Source organism: Sorex fumeus, unplaced genomic scaffold (genome assembly GCF_029834395.1).
Source record: "Sorex fumeus unplaced genomic scaffold, SorFum_2.1 ptg000061l, whole genome shotgun sequence".
Taxonomy (NCBI): Eukaryota; Metazoa; Chordata; class Mammalia; order Eulipotyphla; family Soricidae; genus Sorex; species Sorex fumeus.
In genome coordinates, this window is record NW_026606118.1 from 21887172 (window position 1) to 21903217 (window position 16046).

At 39.2% G+C, this 16046-nt stretch overlaps 1 protein-coding gene and 1 non-coding gene across 3 annotated transcripts in view; one reads left to right on the forward strand and one right to left on the reverse strand.

Annotated features, from left to right (window-relative positions):
• The window catches only part of AIG1 (androgen induced 1), a 297078-nt gene that overhangs the window by 135861 nt on the left and 145171 nt on the right, over positions 1 to 16046 (reverse strand). The window lies entirely within an intron of this gene.
• On the forward strand, positions 2946 to 3051 carry LOC130034805 (U6 spliceosomal RNA). Its single transcript, XR_008794155.1, has one exon. It is a non-coding gene; the product is annotated as a U6 spliceosomal RNA (small nuclear RNA).

A 16046-nucleotide genomic window follows, 5' to 3' on the forward strand; every position in this document is an offset into this window, starting at 1 on the left:
CTTTTTGGGCTCTCCAACAGAGGCGGAGGAATCGAACCCAGGTTGGCCTTGTCGGCTGCGTGCAAGGCAAAATGCCTTACCCACTGTGCTATTGCTCCAGCCCACCCCACCCCCCAAATAAATGAAATAAAGCATAGATGAAAAGTCCATACTTAATAGAGTTTGTATTGGGTCTTTTTTTTTTTTTCAAGGAACACAGAGGGTTTAATTAGGCATTTTCCTGCTTATCATTACACATTCAGGTTGGAGGGGGAACGGGGACTGGCACAGAGGAAAGGCACATGCCTCTCACTCAAGACCTATGCTCAGTTCCTGGCACCAACCTGGGGTGGAGGTGGGGGGCATAGAAGATGAAGTGGGAGGGGAAATGAACTAGGAATGCAGTATTTTAAGAAGGCAGCTTGCAAAGAGAAAACCGATGACTCAACTTCAATGTGGAGGACCTAATTTCCTTAAGAATGTGCGGCTCTAAGTGGCAAAGGAAAATAATATGGCACTAATTACCATGAAACAACAACAACACTCCTCATTAAAGCACCTAGGCCAGGGAAGCTGCCTGGTAAATTGCCCACCTAGGGAAATCCAGACAAGAGTCTGCCCGACTGATGTCTACATCCTCTACAACCTGGCAACAAGAGAAGATTTACTCTGCTGCAGAAAGAAAAATGAGGGTCCATGTGTGGATGCTGCAACACATGATTTTGATTCATGATAAGCGAGCTTTTAAAAAGGCAGCGGTATGGCGGCCGCATGGGAGCCTTGTGGACAGCAGGTATGAGCTGGGGGTGTGGGGGCGACTAAAACCTCATGGGAAGGGGGGCGTTTCGGTCCTCCCTTCACGCCCTACCGAGGCTGCCAGTTGCCCCCCACGAGCGGCTCTCCAGCACGGCCACGACTCCAGAGCACAGAAACCAATTTCTTAACTATCTGACTTTCAGTAGAAATACTTCCAGGGTCAATAAGTAAAACAGCAGAAATCCAAAACCAACATTTAATTCTTGAACCCAGCTGTAGAAAGCAAATCACTTCACAATGCTTTTTCAGCATGTCTGATTGTGGGGGGGGGGGTAAACTCTAAATAATAGTGGTGAATCTTTTATTGAAACAATGAATCTAATCAAAGCAGATAGAGTGTTAACCAGAATTCATCTGCCTCACAGGGACTGGGAGGGGTGGGGGGTGGGGTTTTATTGGGGTTCTTCATGGTAAAAAATAAGTATTGGTAAAGGGAAATGTGTCTGATATTTGCATGACTGAGACCTAAATCTGAAAGCTTTGTAACCTTCCCCACAGTGATTCAATAAATAAATAAAAAAAAAAAAAGGCAGAGGTAGCCATGAAGGAATTCGCTTACTGCTGGAGGAAAGTGAACATGCTGTATAGAATACGGAGGCCCAGGAAACTCATGGGGGCCCAACCGTTGACATGATTTCCATCAACCTGGTGGTCACTATGAACATCTCACAAGGCATATGTGGACATCTACTAAAGCCTTTAATAGTTATACCCAGGGACCAAATAACACGTAAGAATGCTCTTAGGTCATGCTTGCGTCTGAATTCAGATTCTGTCACTTAGGATTCAGAGATGGCAATTAAACTTTTCCAAGCCTCAGTTTACTCATCTATATCCCTATAGATTATAATAACTACTTTCTGCTCATTGACTGACTCACCAAATATGTATGAAACATCTCTGTGGATCAGTTACTTTCCCAGGACAAGCAATGAAACACACAGAGAGGTCTCCACTCTCCATAGCAGTAACTTGCCAGAGAAACTATAAAGTAAATAAATACAACAAATTGAAGAACTGACTAAAGACATAGGCAGGGAGTACTGTCATGAATGAACTGAGTCTGCATGGGATGTCTTGAGTTAGAACAATCAAAACTTTTCTTGGAAGGTGACATCCATGTGGGAATCAAAATATAAGACCAGGGGCCAGTTTTGAGCAGTTCCTATGGAGGGGGCAGCGAAGACCCTGTGACTCCACAAGGCTAGACTCATGTTTCTGCTGTGGGTTGGGGTGACTTCAAGCTGAGGCCAGTGGTGAGAACACAAGGTAATACAAGGATGCTCAGCAATATAGTTCCTGGTCCAGGGATCATATTTTTCATTTTCCAAAAAATTTCCTGACATCAAGATGCCCTTGGGTAGTCAGAGTCAGTAGCATGGCTTCTTCACCCTTGAAAGCCCCCAAACTCGCAGATCTGATTATCCCACTCTGCTTATCCCACTCAACTAATCTGACCTACCCAATTGAATCCTACAGGATTTGTATTGGAACCACTGAGAGTATAGAATTTCTGAGCTGGAAGAAAACTTGGCCTGTCCATATATCAATTATCACGTTACGATAAGGGGTAATCTGAGGGCTTATTGGAACAGGCATTTCTAAAGCCCCGTGGACTGGAAGGTTAGGGGAGGTTAGCAGGCTAGATTCTAGGCGACCTGCCCTTACTTCAACCAAAGGAATGCTACAGTGACGGCTTTAGGTTTTGTTTTCCACTTGAAATGGAATTATTTTACTAAAAAACACCAATAATTCTGAAAACCACCAACTGAGCTCAGCTTTTTAAGGTAATAAAACCTCAAAGAGGTGAAATGACCTGCTCAATGCTAATTAGCTGATCTGTGATGCTCTTTGGATTTACTACTTAATGATTTCTCTATCACTGTCACTGTCCTCCCGTTGTTCATCGATTTGCTTGAGCGGGCATAGTAACATTGTGAGAATTGTTACTGTGTTTGGGATATAGAATACATCACAGGTAGCTTGCCAGACTTTTCTGTGCTGGCAAGATACACTCGGTAGCTTGCTGGGCTCTCTGAAAGGGGCGGAGCAATCGAACTCGGGTTCGACCATGTCAGCTGCATTGGGTGCGTTGGCTGTGTGCAAGGCAAACACCCTACCCACTGTGCTATCGCTCCAGCCCAATATATGTGCTCACTTCGGCAGCACATATACTAAAATTGGAACGATACAGAGAAGATTAGCATGTCCCCTGCGCAAGGATTTCTCTATATGCATTATTATATAAACATGTCTACTTTGATCTTTGTGGATTTTGTTTCTGCTCAATTTTATATTTACTAGCATGTACTCCCCTTAATAGAAGTTGTCTTAGTTCTGAAGCTGTAATGCACTAAAAAGAACCACTTTTATTAGTTTAGAACAAAAGACACAGGTCTTATTTTCAGTATCCTGCAGTACACAGAGGTCTTCTCAAACTAAAAGATGTTTCAGCTCAGGTCTAGAGGGGAGCAAAGGAAATGGCATTTTGGTAGGAATTTCTGAAAGAAAGTGTATTTATAAACAAACAAGTAAGCAAACTAGATAAAACATTGTGAAATGTGTGAAATGAATAAGGGATATGCCAGGGTGTGCTGTGTGTGTGTGTTTGTGTGTGTGTGGTTTGTGTGTGTGTAAGGTACCATTACCTTAGACAGTGGGGATGCTTTATGTTCTTTTTAGACTCAAGTTTTCATAGGAAGGGAGGAGGCTCACTTAGCAATTTAAAAATAGGTTTAGGGAGGAATTCTCAGTAAGAACTTTCCAGGGTCAAGGATTACAGACACTGAGATCCAAAAGATCCAAGGAGTCTCAGTGAAAAAAGACCCAATTAAGAAAACTCCAAAACACATTATACTCAAAATGAAAAAAATCCAAAATAGAGACAGAATACTGAGTACAAGATTTAAAAAAAATCCTTATATATCTAAAAAAGTCCCTTAGATATATCAAATGAGATTCTATGAGTCAGAAGAATATGGAAGGACATAGTACAAAAAAATCAATGAAATGAACACCTCACTAAGAATATTCTATCCAGATAGATTATCATTTAGACTTGAAGAAACAAAGCAGATCTTCATGGACAAGCAACAGGTTAGGGAATTTATAGCCTTTAAACCATGTTTTGTAAGAAGCATGGAAAGAACTCTTTTGAAGGACAGGAGAAAATTCCCATCACGTGGCACTGAGACTGGCACTCACTAATGGTGCATATGGCTGTTCTCTAATAGATTAAGTAAAGTAAAGTAAAGTAAAGTAAAGTAAAGTAAAGTAAAGTAAAGTAAAGTAAAGGCCCTCCCATTGATCATTGATTTGCTCGAACGGGCCCAGTAGCGTCTCCATTGGAGACTTTGTTGTTGCTGTGTTTGGCATATATAAATACGTCACGGGGAGCTTGCCAGGCTCTGCCGCGCGGGTGAGATACTCTCAGTAGCTTGCCGGGCTCTCCGAGAGGGGCGGAGGAATCGAACTCGGGTCGGCCATGTTGGCTGCGTGCAAGGCAATAGCCATTAATCACCACTAATTGACTCTTATTGAATCATTTTCTGATAGTCTATTTTCCATTCCTTTAAATTTCACTGGAGCAAATAATATATAATAAATTTATTATATGCCTGCCAGGAGGACTGGCTAGGGTGTGGGAGGGATCCTGGGTTTATTGGTGGAGGAAAGAGGACATTGGTGTTGGATTGGTGTTGGAATGTTGTATGCATGAAACAATGCTATTATGAACAGCATTGTAAATCACAGTGTCTCAGTAAATAATCTTTTAAAACAAGGGAAAAGAAAAAAATAGGTTTAGGGGCCAAAGAGATAGAAAAAGCAGGTAAGGTGCTTAAAATGCTCGTAACCAATCTGCATTCCATCCCTGGCACCCCTGGCCCTCTGAATCCCACCAGGAGTGATTCCTGCATGAAGAGGCAGTCGAAGCCCTGAGCACAACCAGATGTCACACACACACACACACACACACACACACACACACACACACACACAGGACAAAAGTAGAAGTGGGCAAAGTCTGGCAAACAGGCTGCATGTGATTCCCACAAAAATCATGTGATCTCGCCTGGTACATGACGGGACAGACACGTATGCCTCTTGTTGACTGCCCACAGCCCATCTGCCTGTACTGCATGGCGCACAAATGACGTTAGAAATATACAAATATGGTCCTTGGCAGAATAAAAGGTACTCAGCCCTAGCGTAGAGGAAGACAGAAATATGCAAAGATTGGTATTTGTTGCTTCAAAGACAGATATTTGGATGATACAGTTGGGTCAAAGAGAGGCAAATCTCTGCAGGGAAAAGGACAGTAGTAATGGGCAATATCTGATATCTGATTCTATTTTTGATATAGAATAGCTGTAAATGGTTGTAAATAAATTACCTTCATTGGGTCATTGAGTGCTAGCAGTTTGAGAACATAAACATTTTCACAAGACTATAAATTTTCAGAGCTAAAGATATGCTCAAGAGAAGGCTAAGACATTTTCCTTCATATAATACTAAAAGTGCTTTTAAAAAAATCCCACTAGATAGAAAAAAAATCCATCTGAGGACAATATAGTAGACATAAAGTAATATCTTTCCTCTATAAAGTTTATTCAAATTGCTAAGGAGAAGTGAATTCACAAATGAGAAAATGCAATTAGCAAGTACATAATGTTCACACTAAAATCACAATGAGGTGCTGTACTTCCTCCTATTGCATGCATGCTGACAAGGATGTATTAAAACTGGTGATCTCATGCATCGTAGGGGGAGTTGGAAATCTATACAGTGCTTCTAGAAAGAGAACAACTTGGTAATCTATACTGAGCCATAGACACACTCATACCACAATGAGCGATAATCTCACTGGTAGAAATGTATGTTAAATAATCAAAACTATGTGCAAAACTATTTCCATAAATGTTTGTTGAAATTGTGCAACACAAATGAAGAACATGCAAGGAATCTTAAATCAATAAATAACTGAATATCTACGAGTAGTGGAGTATAATAAAGCAGAGTTCCTCCCTTTAAGAACTCATAATTACACTTTATGCCTGTACTTTTTTTCAAATTATAAAACAACTGGAAAGGAAGATGTGAGGACACTAATAGATTAAAATTCATGTAACATATTAAACTTAAAAAGTTGTACATATACATTTAACTTTAAAAGTGCTAGATTCATCTAAATTTGGGGAGGAGCATGCTAAAATGCTCAGAAACAAATGGGGGGGAAAAAGAACAATGAGGGAATATTGGTTAGGTTTTCTTTATTTTTCTATGATGTGGTTATATTATATATAAATAATTATAAGAAAAACAAAAAGAGGTAATAGGATAAAGATGAAGATTAATGGAGAAAGTACCAAGTGTACTTAAAGGATTTTATTTATTTAGACTCTAATTTTAGTTACGTCTTTAGTGATTATACTAGTGATTTGTTAATACAATAAACCACTTTATCTTAGTTTAAAAATTATGGGGGTTGGAAGTCAGAGATTTATTGAACCATAAGCACCACTTATGAAGGTCTTCAGAAACTCACATAAGTAAAAGTTACTCTGAAGCATGAACTAAAGATGTCCTGTAACCTAAAATCAATAGGTTAAAATTCATCCCAGAGTTTAGGTCTTGAAGGAGAGAGAAGATTCCAGTGTGTGGCATCTTCTTGCAAGGAACTCCTGGAGGCAAGGGAGCAGTATTGTTTTCAGCAAAGAGGAGCCAAATGAGATTGAAGCAGGTGGTGCCATGTTTAAGGGTGAAGGAGTCCCCTTGGGGGGCCGATTTTCCATGTGTCTCCCCAATGAACTGCTCTACTCCACTGGGCCTGTTCATTCCAGGAGGCTTAAAGACACTGTGAGTTCAGCTAACACTCACTCAAAAAACTGCAGAAGTGGACCCTAGAGATTGCACTGGGGTTAAGTTGCTTGCTTGGCATGTGGCTGACCCTGGCACCAGGATGAGTAGGACTACATAATCCCTAGAGCTCAGGACCAGAAGTGGCTAATGAGCACCACTGAGTGTGGCCCCCAAAACAAAACCAAAAACAAAACAAAAACTCCAGCAGGATCAAGCGTTCTGATGTTATTTTAAGAGCACTCCTTCAAAAACCACCTTTATCATTTGCTTATTGAAGGATAACATTTCATTATAACAGTATATGTTTCTGGTGTATAACAATGAAAACCAATATATGTGCATACGACAATAAATTTGCTATTGAAAGTCCAATTCTACTCTTTACCTCATATTTGCTGATTTTATTCAGATTTATCCACCCTCTATCTACTTCTTTTCTTGTAACCACAAATTGATCTTAAGAGTTCAAAAGTTTATTTTTGTTTTATTTAGTTGCTCTGTTTGTTGTCTCTATATGCCACATGTAAATGAAATCATATGGTCTTTGATGGTCTTTGTCTTTTTCCATCTGGTTTATTTCCTCAAGCAAGATATCCTCTAGGTCCATCCATGTTGTTGCAAAGCAAATGGCAGGATTTCACCTTTTTTCTTCATAGAATAGAATTTCAGTATGTATGTGTGTGTGTGTGTGTGTGTCTATGTGTCTGTGTATGTACACACATACAAATGTCACAGCCTCTTTGCCCACTTGTCAGCCAATAGGTCTTAGCTTGTTTACAGTTCTTAATTAATGTACGTAACACTGTAGTAAACATGGGAGCACAAAGTTCTACTTGAATTTGACTTTTTGTATTTGGGGAGCAAATAATCTGAATGTGGAATAACAAGATCATATGGATTTTTTTAAAAAGTAATCTCCATCCTACTTTCCATAATGGCTGCACTGACTTACATTTCCACCACGAGTATATGAATGTCACCTTTTCCTTACATCCTCTTTCACACTTGCTGTTTTTTGTCTTTTAGGACAAAAGCCATTCTGATAGGTTTAAAGTTGATTTCATTTTCACTGCATTTCCCTGATAATAAAAGATAACGAAGCTCTTTTTTTAAAATTTTTATTAGTGAAACACAATGAGGTATAGTTGTAGACTTACAAATTTTTGTGCTTGGGCTTCAGTTATACAATGATTGAGTACCCATCCCTCCACTGGTGTCCATTCCCCACCTCTAATGCTCCCAGCATCCCTCCCACCCTCCTGCCCACCCCCCATTCCACTCCACCCCTGTGGCAGGGCATTCCCTTTTGTTTTCTGTCTCCTTTTGGGAGCTGTGGTTTGCAAAAGAGGTATTGAGTTGCCATCATGTTTGGTCTATAGTCTGTTTTCAGCATGCATCTCTCATTCTGGGAGAGTACTCCCAACACCCTTTACTTGGTGCTCCCCTCTCTATCTGAGCTGCCTTGGAGTGTTATGCAGCTGTTAGAAAAGATGAAGTCATGAAATTTACATACAAGTGGTACTACATGGAAAGTATCATGCTAAGTGAAAAGAATCAGAAAGAGAGGGACAGACATAGAAAGATTGCATTCATCTAGGGAATATAAAGTAAAAAATTGGGAGACTAACACCCAAGAATAGCTGAGATAAGTACCAGGAGGATCACTCCATGGCTTGGAGGCCAGCCGCACATGCTAAAGAAGCTCTTTCATCTGCCTAGTGGCCTTATGTCTTCTCCAGAGAAGAGCCTGGTTTTTGTTTTGTTTTTGTTTATACAGCCCAAAGCTGAGGGACCACGTTGTGGTAGAAACTGAATTTAGGGCATTATACACATTAGTCATGTGCTCTACCACTTCAACCAAATATTCAGCATCTTCAGCCCATTTTCTGAATGGGGCTATTTTCTAGCTTTGAGTTTTATGAGTACTTTGTATTTTGTATATCTTGGATATTAATTCATTTTGAAACTATTATGTGAAAATACCTTCTTCCATTTAGTAGAGAGGGTTTTTTTTCTCCCCTTTTCTGAACATTTATCTCTCTATATAGAGCTTTTCCATCTGATGGAGTCCCATTTATTCAGTTTTAGTTTTGTTTACTCTCACTGGAGTTGAGCATACAAAAATATTTCAAAGGCTGATGTGAAGGTGTTTATCTATCACTTATATGTTTCCATGTAGTTCATGGTGTCAGTTCTTACATTCAGATCTAAGCCACTTTGAATTATGTCTTGTGTAAGGTATAATTGATATAGTTTCATTTACACAATGACAGTTGTGTTTTACCACCACTGAACAAACTTTTCTTCCACTATTTACAAGCACTTAACATTTTTGCAGTAAATCAGTAGCACTGTCTGTCTGTAGTACTGTCCTCCAGTTGTTCACTGATTTTCTCAAACAGGCTCCAGTAACGTCTCCATTGTGAGACATCTTGTTACTGTTTTTGGCATATTGAATACACCATAGAGAGCCTGCCAGGCTCTGCCATGTGGGCAGGATACTCTTGGTAGCTTGCCGGGCTCTCTGAGAGGGGCGGAGGAATCGAACCCGGGTCAGCCGCGTGCAAGGCGAGCGCCCTACCCACTGTGCTATCGTTCCAGTCCATTTACTGTTGTAAATCAGTAATTCATATAAAAGTAGTTTTATTTTTGAGCTTTCAGTTCTGTTTCATTGATCTGTGTACCCGTTTTTATTTCAATAGCATGTTTTGGTTACTATTGTTTTGTTTTATAGTTTGAAGCTGGGGAGTCTTTACTTTCATTTTATTTTTCTTTCTCGTGATGTTTTGAAAAAATAATTGCATTCTTTAGTAGTTTCAGATAGATTTTCATGATTTCCCTGTTATATTTGTGTAAAGAATGTCATTGAAATTTTGTTATTGAAATTTAGTGATTTCATGGAATTTGTATACTGACTTAGACAATAGGCATTTTAACTATGCAAATGCTTCTAATTCTCAAACGTGACTTATCTGTCCACTTCATGGAATTTTTCAAGAATACCTTAAAGTTTTCAGTGTGCAGTCCTTTCTTAGGTACTTAAGTGTTTTACCTGATTGTAGATGGAATCATTTTTCTAACATCACTTTCTATCAGCTTTTATTTGCATAAAGAAATACAAATTTTTCATAATTTTGTAACTTGTCAGCTTATTATATTATTTGTAATATTTGTTATTTACTCTTAATTTTTTTTACAGGCACCTTCAAATTTTCGCTCTATATTATGTCACTTGCAAACAGTATTTACTTCTCAATTTCTAATTTCTACAACCTTGTCTGTGTGTGTGTATCAGCCATTAAATTCAGCCATTAAATTTCATACATGCAAGGCACATAATTCTCTATCCCCAACTAAATAATTTTTTATATCATTTTTCTTTAACTACTGTTGCTAGAACTTCCAACTTAGTATTGAACACAGTAGCAATAAGGGGAACATTCTTGTGTTGTTCCTAATCCAACACAAAGAGAGAGAGAAAGCTTTTGGCATTTCTCTATTAGTAAGATATTGACTGTGGCTTTGCTCTATATGGCTTCTTCTTTTTTTTTTTCCCTAAATTTTTATTAGTGAAACACCATGAGGTACAGTTGTAGACTTACAGATTTTTGTGCTTGGGTTTCAGTTATACAATGATCAAGTACCCATCCCTCCACCAGTGCCCATTTCCCACCACCACGGGTCCCATATATCCCTCCCAGTCCCCATCCCCCCCATCCCATCTTGCCTCTGTGGCAGGGCATTCCCTTTTGTTCTCTCTCTCCTTTTGGGTGTTGTGGTTTGCAAAAGAGGCATTGAGTGGCAACCATGTTTGGTCTATAGTCTACTTTGAGCGTGCATCTCCCATCCTGGGAGGATCCTCCCAACACCCTTTATTTGGTGCTCCCTTCTCCATCTGAGCTGCCTTTCCCCCTAGCATGTGTGGCTGGACTCCAAGCCATGGAGAAAAATTCCTACATGAGAAAATGCTCTACATCATTAATCATCAGGGAGATGCAGATCAAAACAACAATGAGATATCATTTCACACCACAGAGACTGGCCCACATCAAAAAGAACAAAACAGGTGTGGCGAGAAACGGACCCTCCCTCACTGCTGGTGGAATGCCGACTGGTTCAGCCCTTTCAGAAAACAGTATGGATGATTCTCAAAAAAATTAGAAATTGAGCTCCCATTTGACCCAGCAATACGACTCCCGGGAATATATCCCAGAGAGGCAAAAAAGTATGGTCAAAGTGACATCTGCACTTGTTTGTTCGTTGCAGCTCTCCTTACAATAGCCAGAATCTATAGGGCTTTTATCATGTTGATGTATACTCCTTCTATATGTATCTGTCAAGGTTTTTATCACAAGTGGATGTTAAACTTTGTCAAATGCTTTTATGCATCTATGAAGATTATCCTATAATTTTCTTCTCTCTATTTTAATTCATAATTTTAATCTTCCTATATTGATCTGAGTAGGCTGAACAGTCCCTGCCTCCCTAGAATAAACTCTACTGGATTGTTTTATATTCCTCTTTTAATATATTTTTGAATTGGTTTGCTGGCATCTTTGTTAAGAATATTTTGCATTCATGATTACTAACAGGCTGGAGCGATAGCACAGCGGTAGGGCGTATGCCTTGCACGCAGCCAACATGGCCGACCCGAGTTCGATTCCTCCGCCCCTCTTGGAGAGCCCAGCAAGCTACCGAGAGTATCTCGCCCGCACGGCAGAGCCTGGCAAGCTGCCCGTGATGTATTCGGTATGCCAAACACAGTAACAACAAAGTCTCCAATGGAGACGTTACTGGGCTCGCTCGAGCAAATCGATGAACAGAGGGAGTACAGTGAACAGTGATGATTACTAACACAAAGATTAACCTGCTCTATAATAGGGGTAAAGTATTCTGCATCATATCATATCATATCCAGGTAAGGTAAAGGTAAAGTCCCTCCCGTTGATCGTCGATCTGCTCGAGCGGGCCCAGTAACGTCTCCTTTGGAGACTTTGTTGTTACTGTGTCTGGCATATCAAATACTCGGTAGCTTGCCGGGCTCTCCGAGAGGGGCGGAGGAATCGAACTCGGGTCGGCCATGTTGGCTGCGTGTAAGGCGAACGCCCTACCCGCTGTGCTATCGCTCCAGCCCATCATATCCAGAGCATATAGTATTAAGAAGACATACTACTATTGATTTTGATCTTGATCACATAGCTGAGGAAGTTTTCCAGGTTCATCCAATGTAAAGTTACTCTCCACCCCACCCCAGTTGTCCCTGCCTTGTTATGACTTATTACTAAAGAAAATAAACAACCTTTGAATAGTCCACGTAGAATAGGTTCATAATGTTTATGCTTACAACATTATGAACCTATTGTTTATAACATTATGAACCTATTTTTATAAACATTTATTGAACTATAGAAACCCATAGTTTTGAAAAAAAATGTTCAAAACTATGGGTTCCTATCCATTATAAGAATAGCTGTAACTTCACATTTATTGATCAGTAAGAAGGTTAAAATGAATTCTTACCAAATCATAAAAGAAATACGGGTCTTCAGATTTTTTGTTTTTGTTTTGGGGTCACACCCATCTGTGCTCAGGGCTTATTCCTGCCCCTGTGCTCAGGAACCACTCCTGGAGGCATTTCGAAAACCACTTGTACTTCTGGGGGTCAAACTGGAGTCAGTCACACACAAGGCAAGTGCCTAAACTCCAGGACTAATTCCATACCTTAAGATTTTATATTTTAAAATTTTCTGATACCATATTTTTAATAAGTTCTCAGTTCCCTTTTCTCTCTCTTCCTTCCTTCTAGGGTATTCATTTATCCTCATGTTATCATTTCCCTATTAATATTATGATACTTTTTCTTCTTTCCCTCTAGTCTCAAGCTTGCGGAACTGTACTTTATTAGGTCTATTCCATTTCGGCAGCACTCTTGAACCACTGAATTTTTCACAATCTGAATCTCTATTCTTTTAGAGACTGTGAGGCTTCATGTGAGATAATTACATTTCAGAAGTCTATTTACTTCAATCTACTTCACATGGTGGGAACAAGTCCTGAGGAGAAGAGACAGAGCACGCAGCAGTGTTTGGTTTTGTTGCTCTTCTGGCCAGAGTTCTAGGCTGCATGGAACACTCAAGCTCCTCTGAAAGGGCCTCAATGAGTTAAGGGCAAGTACCTTCTCACCATTTCTAGTCTGTCCTTCCAAGGTTCCCGAAGGCCTTGTTCTGAAGCCTCATCTGAAGCCACATAAATGACCACTATACAGGGGTATCAAAAACTACTGGATTTGGTTTTTTGTACTATGAACCAGCACAGATGGATTTTATCATTCTACTTCCCACTTCCAGGACCTTGGATCTCTTTTATCCTTTCTATTCTTTTATGGCACTGGCAACCAATTACCTGGTTCTTTCTCCTTGACCAATGGACACTAGGTGAGCACAGGTGCATTTAATGAACTCAAACACTAATAGGCATCATGGTCTAGTAGAAACATTCTGGATACCAAATGAGACTTCTCTGCCTGTCATATAACCTAGATCAATTTTTATTGCTTCCCATTTCCTGAAAAACTGTTGTTACTGGATCTCATTATTCACAGGATTGTTTTCCAGAACAATCCTCATTCTTACTATGCATGCAATAGAAAGTGATTATTCATCAATAAAAAAATCAAGCAATTATTATTAAGCTTACAGAATTTAATGAAGTCTGAAGAACCAGTATTATAAAATACTTCGTAAGTGTGGGCATGGAACCAAGAATTATCTCACTGTAAGTTAGTTCAAGCTCTATGTCACAAAGAAATTATGTAAAATTAATGAAAAGTACGAAAGACCCTAATTAAATGTGTAGTATCATGTAATAAAATAACCACATAGTTGACTCCTAATTGTGATTTTTATGACTAGTTCATTTCATAGCTCCGTATGAAATATTTTACATTTCTGAGCTATAATATAACCCTGGGACAAATGGGGAACCAGATTAGGCTGTTTTAGCAATGGCTTCCTCCTAGCTTTCATTTTCCTTGAATCTATACTTGACATAATTGATTGTTTATCAAATACTTAAGAAAAAGAAACTCCTTGAGTGAGGTCCAATTTGAAATCCCTACTCTCTCTCATCCTAATATGCCTATGGAATAAGGAGGCAGGGAAGCAGAGCCTACTTCTGTTAAAACTCGGGTGCAAATACTAAGTCCAACTCAGTATACAGCAGATGTCTACAAGCATCATTTGGAGTATGTATGTCAGCAAAGTCAATTTGCCATTTCTGGCCAGAAACATATTTTCTGCTTCCACAGGATAAGTTAAACCAGAAAAGGTAAGAGCAAGAGGTAGAATTGTGCTGAAAATGAACTTCACAACCAGCTCTTGCCCAGCTTGTACGATCTCCCTGGCAACAAAGTACAATAAGCCATCATCCAGTCAGGCTAAAAGTTTTGTCATATAATTCAAACACATTTTAGAGCACTCAGTGTGGTGTTCATTCAGTTCTTACAGGACTGTCTTTTGTCCTTGATTCTCCCTGTCCATCCACCTGAGAGCTCTCCCGTTTATATGATGCTAAAATTCTTCAAAAAAGAACATAATGGAACTGAGGGAAATTTAGAAAAGCCCTGGATCCAATTCAGCTGGTCTTAATAATCAAAAGAGTCTGGAAATAGAAATGTCAGAACTTTGTATAATTCAATCATGCTAAGGTAAAAGATAAAAAGTTGACTGAAACAAAAAAAAAGAAATAAAACAAGAGTCTTATCAATTACCTTCTAACTAAAACTACTCATCCATCTTGTCAAATAAGATGCATTATTTATTGTTTAGTTAAATTAAATCTGTATATATATATATATATATATATATATATATATATATATACACACACATCCAGATCTAGTGCCTTAGACCAGGTACCAGAAAACTGCAGCCCATGAACTGAAACAAGTCTGTTTCTAAATTAAATTTTTAATTGAGCAGTCTCTCACCTTTTATTTTGTCAACAGCTGCTTCAGTACTTTACAGTAAGCTGAGAAGTTGTGACTCAGACCACGTGACCAAAAATGCCTAACTGGTCTTTTACTGAAGAAATTGGTTAATCATTACTCTGGGTGAACTCTTCAGATCTTGCTCAGGTAAAGAATCCAGTCTTGATCAGCACAAGGAGAATCCATAGCGTTACCATCAGAGAATGATGTATTGATATTCTAGCACAAGACTTTCAACCTCAAAGTCAACTGATGACTCACAAGGGCTACTGCAAACCTAAAATTCAGGCCTGGAGATGGAGGAAAAGCTAAGGGGTAAAAAGGTATCCCACCTGACCAGAGAGTGGGGTAGTGTGGGCACAGTGGGGTAGGGTGCTTTCCTTGCACACAGTTGACCCAGCTTCTATCCTCAGTGTACTATATGGTACCCCCAGTACAAACCAGGAGTGATTCCTGAAAGTAGAGCCAGGAGTAAGCCATGAGCAAAGCCAGGCATACCCAAAACACACAGACACACACAGACACACAAACACACACACCAAAAAAAAAGTATCCTCCTAAATGATCCACCACTCATTCACCAACCTTTCTGAATTCCACAAGACATTTCTACTCACACTTGCTTGCCAGAATTTATTTGCCTTTTCTAGCTACAAAGAAGACTACTATGAACAGTATTGCAACTCCTGGTGCCTAAAATAAAATAAAATAAAATTTAATTAAAAACAAAAAGAAAGTTAAAAAAATTTTCTACCCCTGTGTCAGGCAAAAATAAGAATCTATGATTCCAGAGAAAAGAGAGAATAGATGCTAAGTTAGGTAAGTAGCATTATTTGCTCCAAAACATGACTGAATTAATGAATAACAACTTCACAACTGACCATCTTTTTCTACTTCCAGGTAGAAATTTTTGAAGAATGCAATTTTTATTCTGGCCTCATAAATACTACTTTTGTCTTATCCCTTTGCTATGTTTCTTAGTCAACTGTCAGTATTTTTGGCAATACACTTGTTTCTTTAATAACAGTAATAAGAAAAGCATCAATTCAGGTAGCTTCAATACAAAATATATTTGTTACTGGTCTGAAAGGTGAGTCCAGGATGAAGGTAGTAACAAATTTGGTATTAACAGACAATTTTGTGGTCTACGGTCAGTTAACTGGGCCTTCATATTTGGGGACATCAGAGGAGATGGGAAATGGAGAAGGAAGGGGTAGAGGAAAAATAAGGGCAAAGTCTCCAACCTCCTAATACCCTCAACTTTGGGAGTTAGGGTTTCAATACATGCATTTTACGGTACATACTCATTTAGTCTATTTAGTCTATTTAGTCCATTTAAGTCCATCACAGTTACTGGTCAATTCATTTCACTCAGTGAGGCATACTAAGGACTTTCAATCTTCAT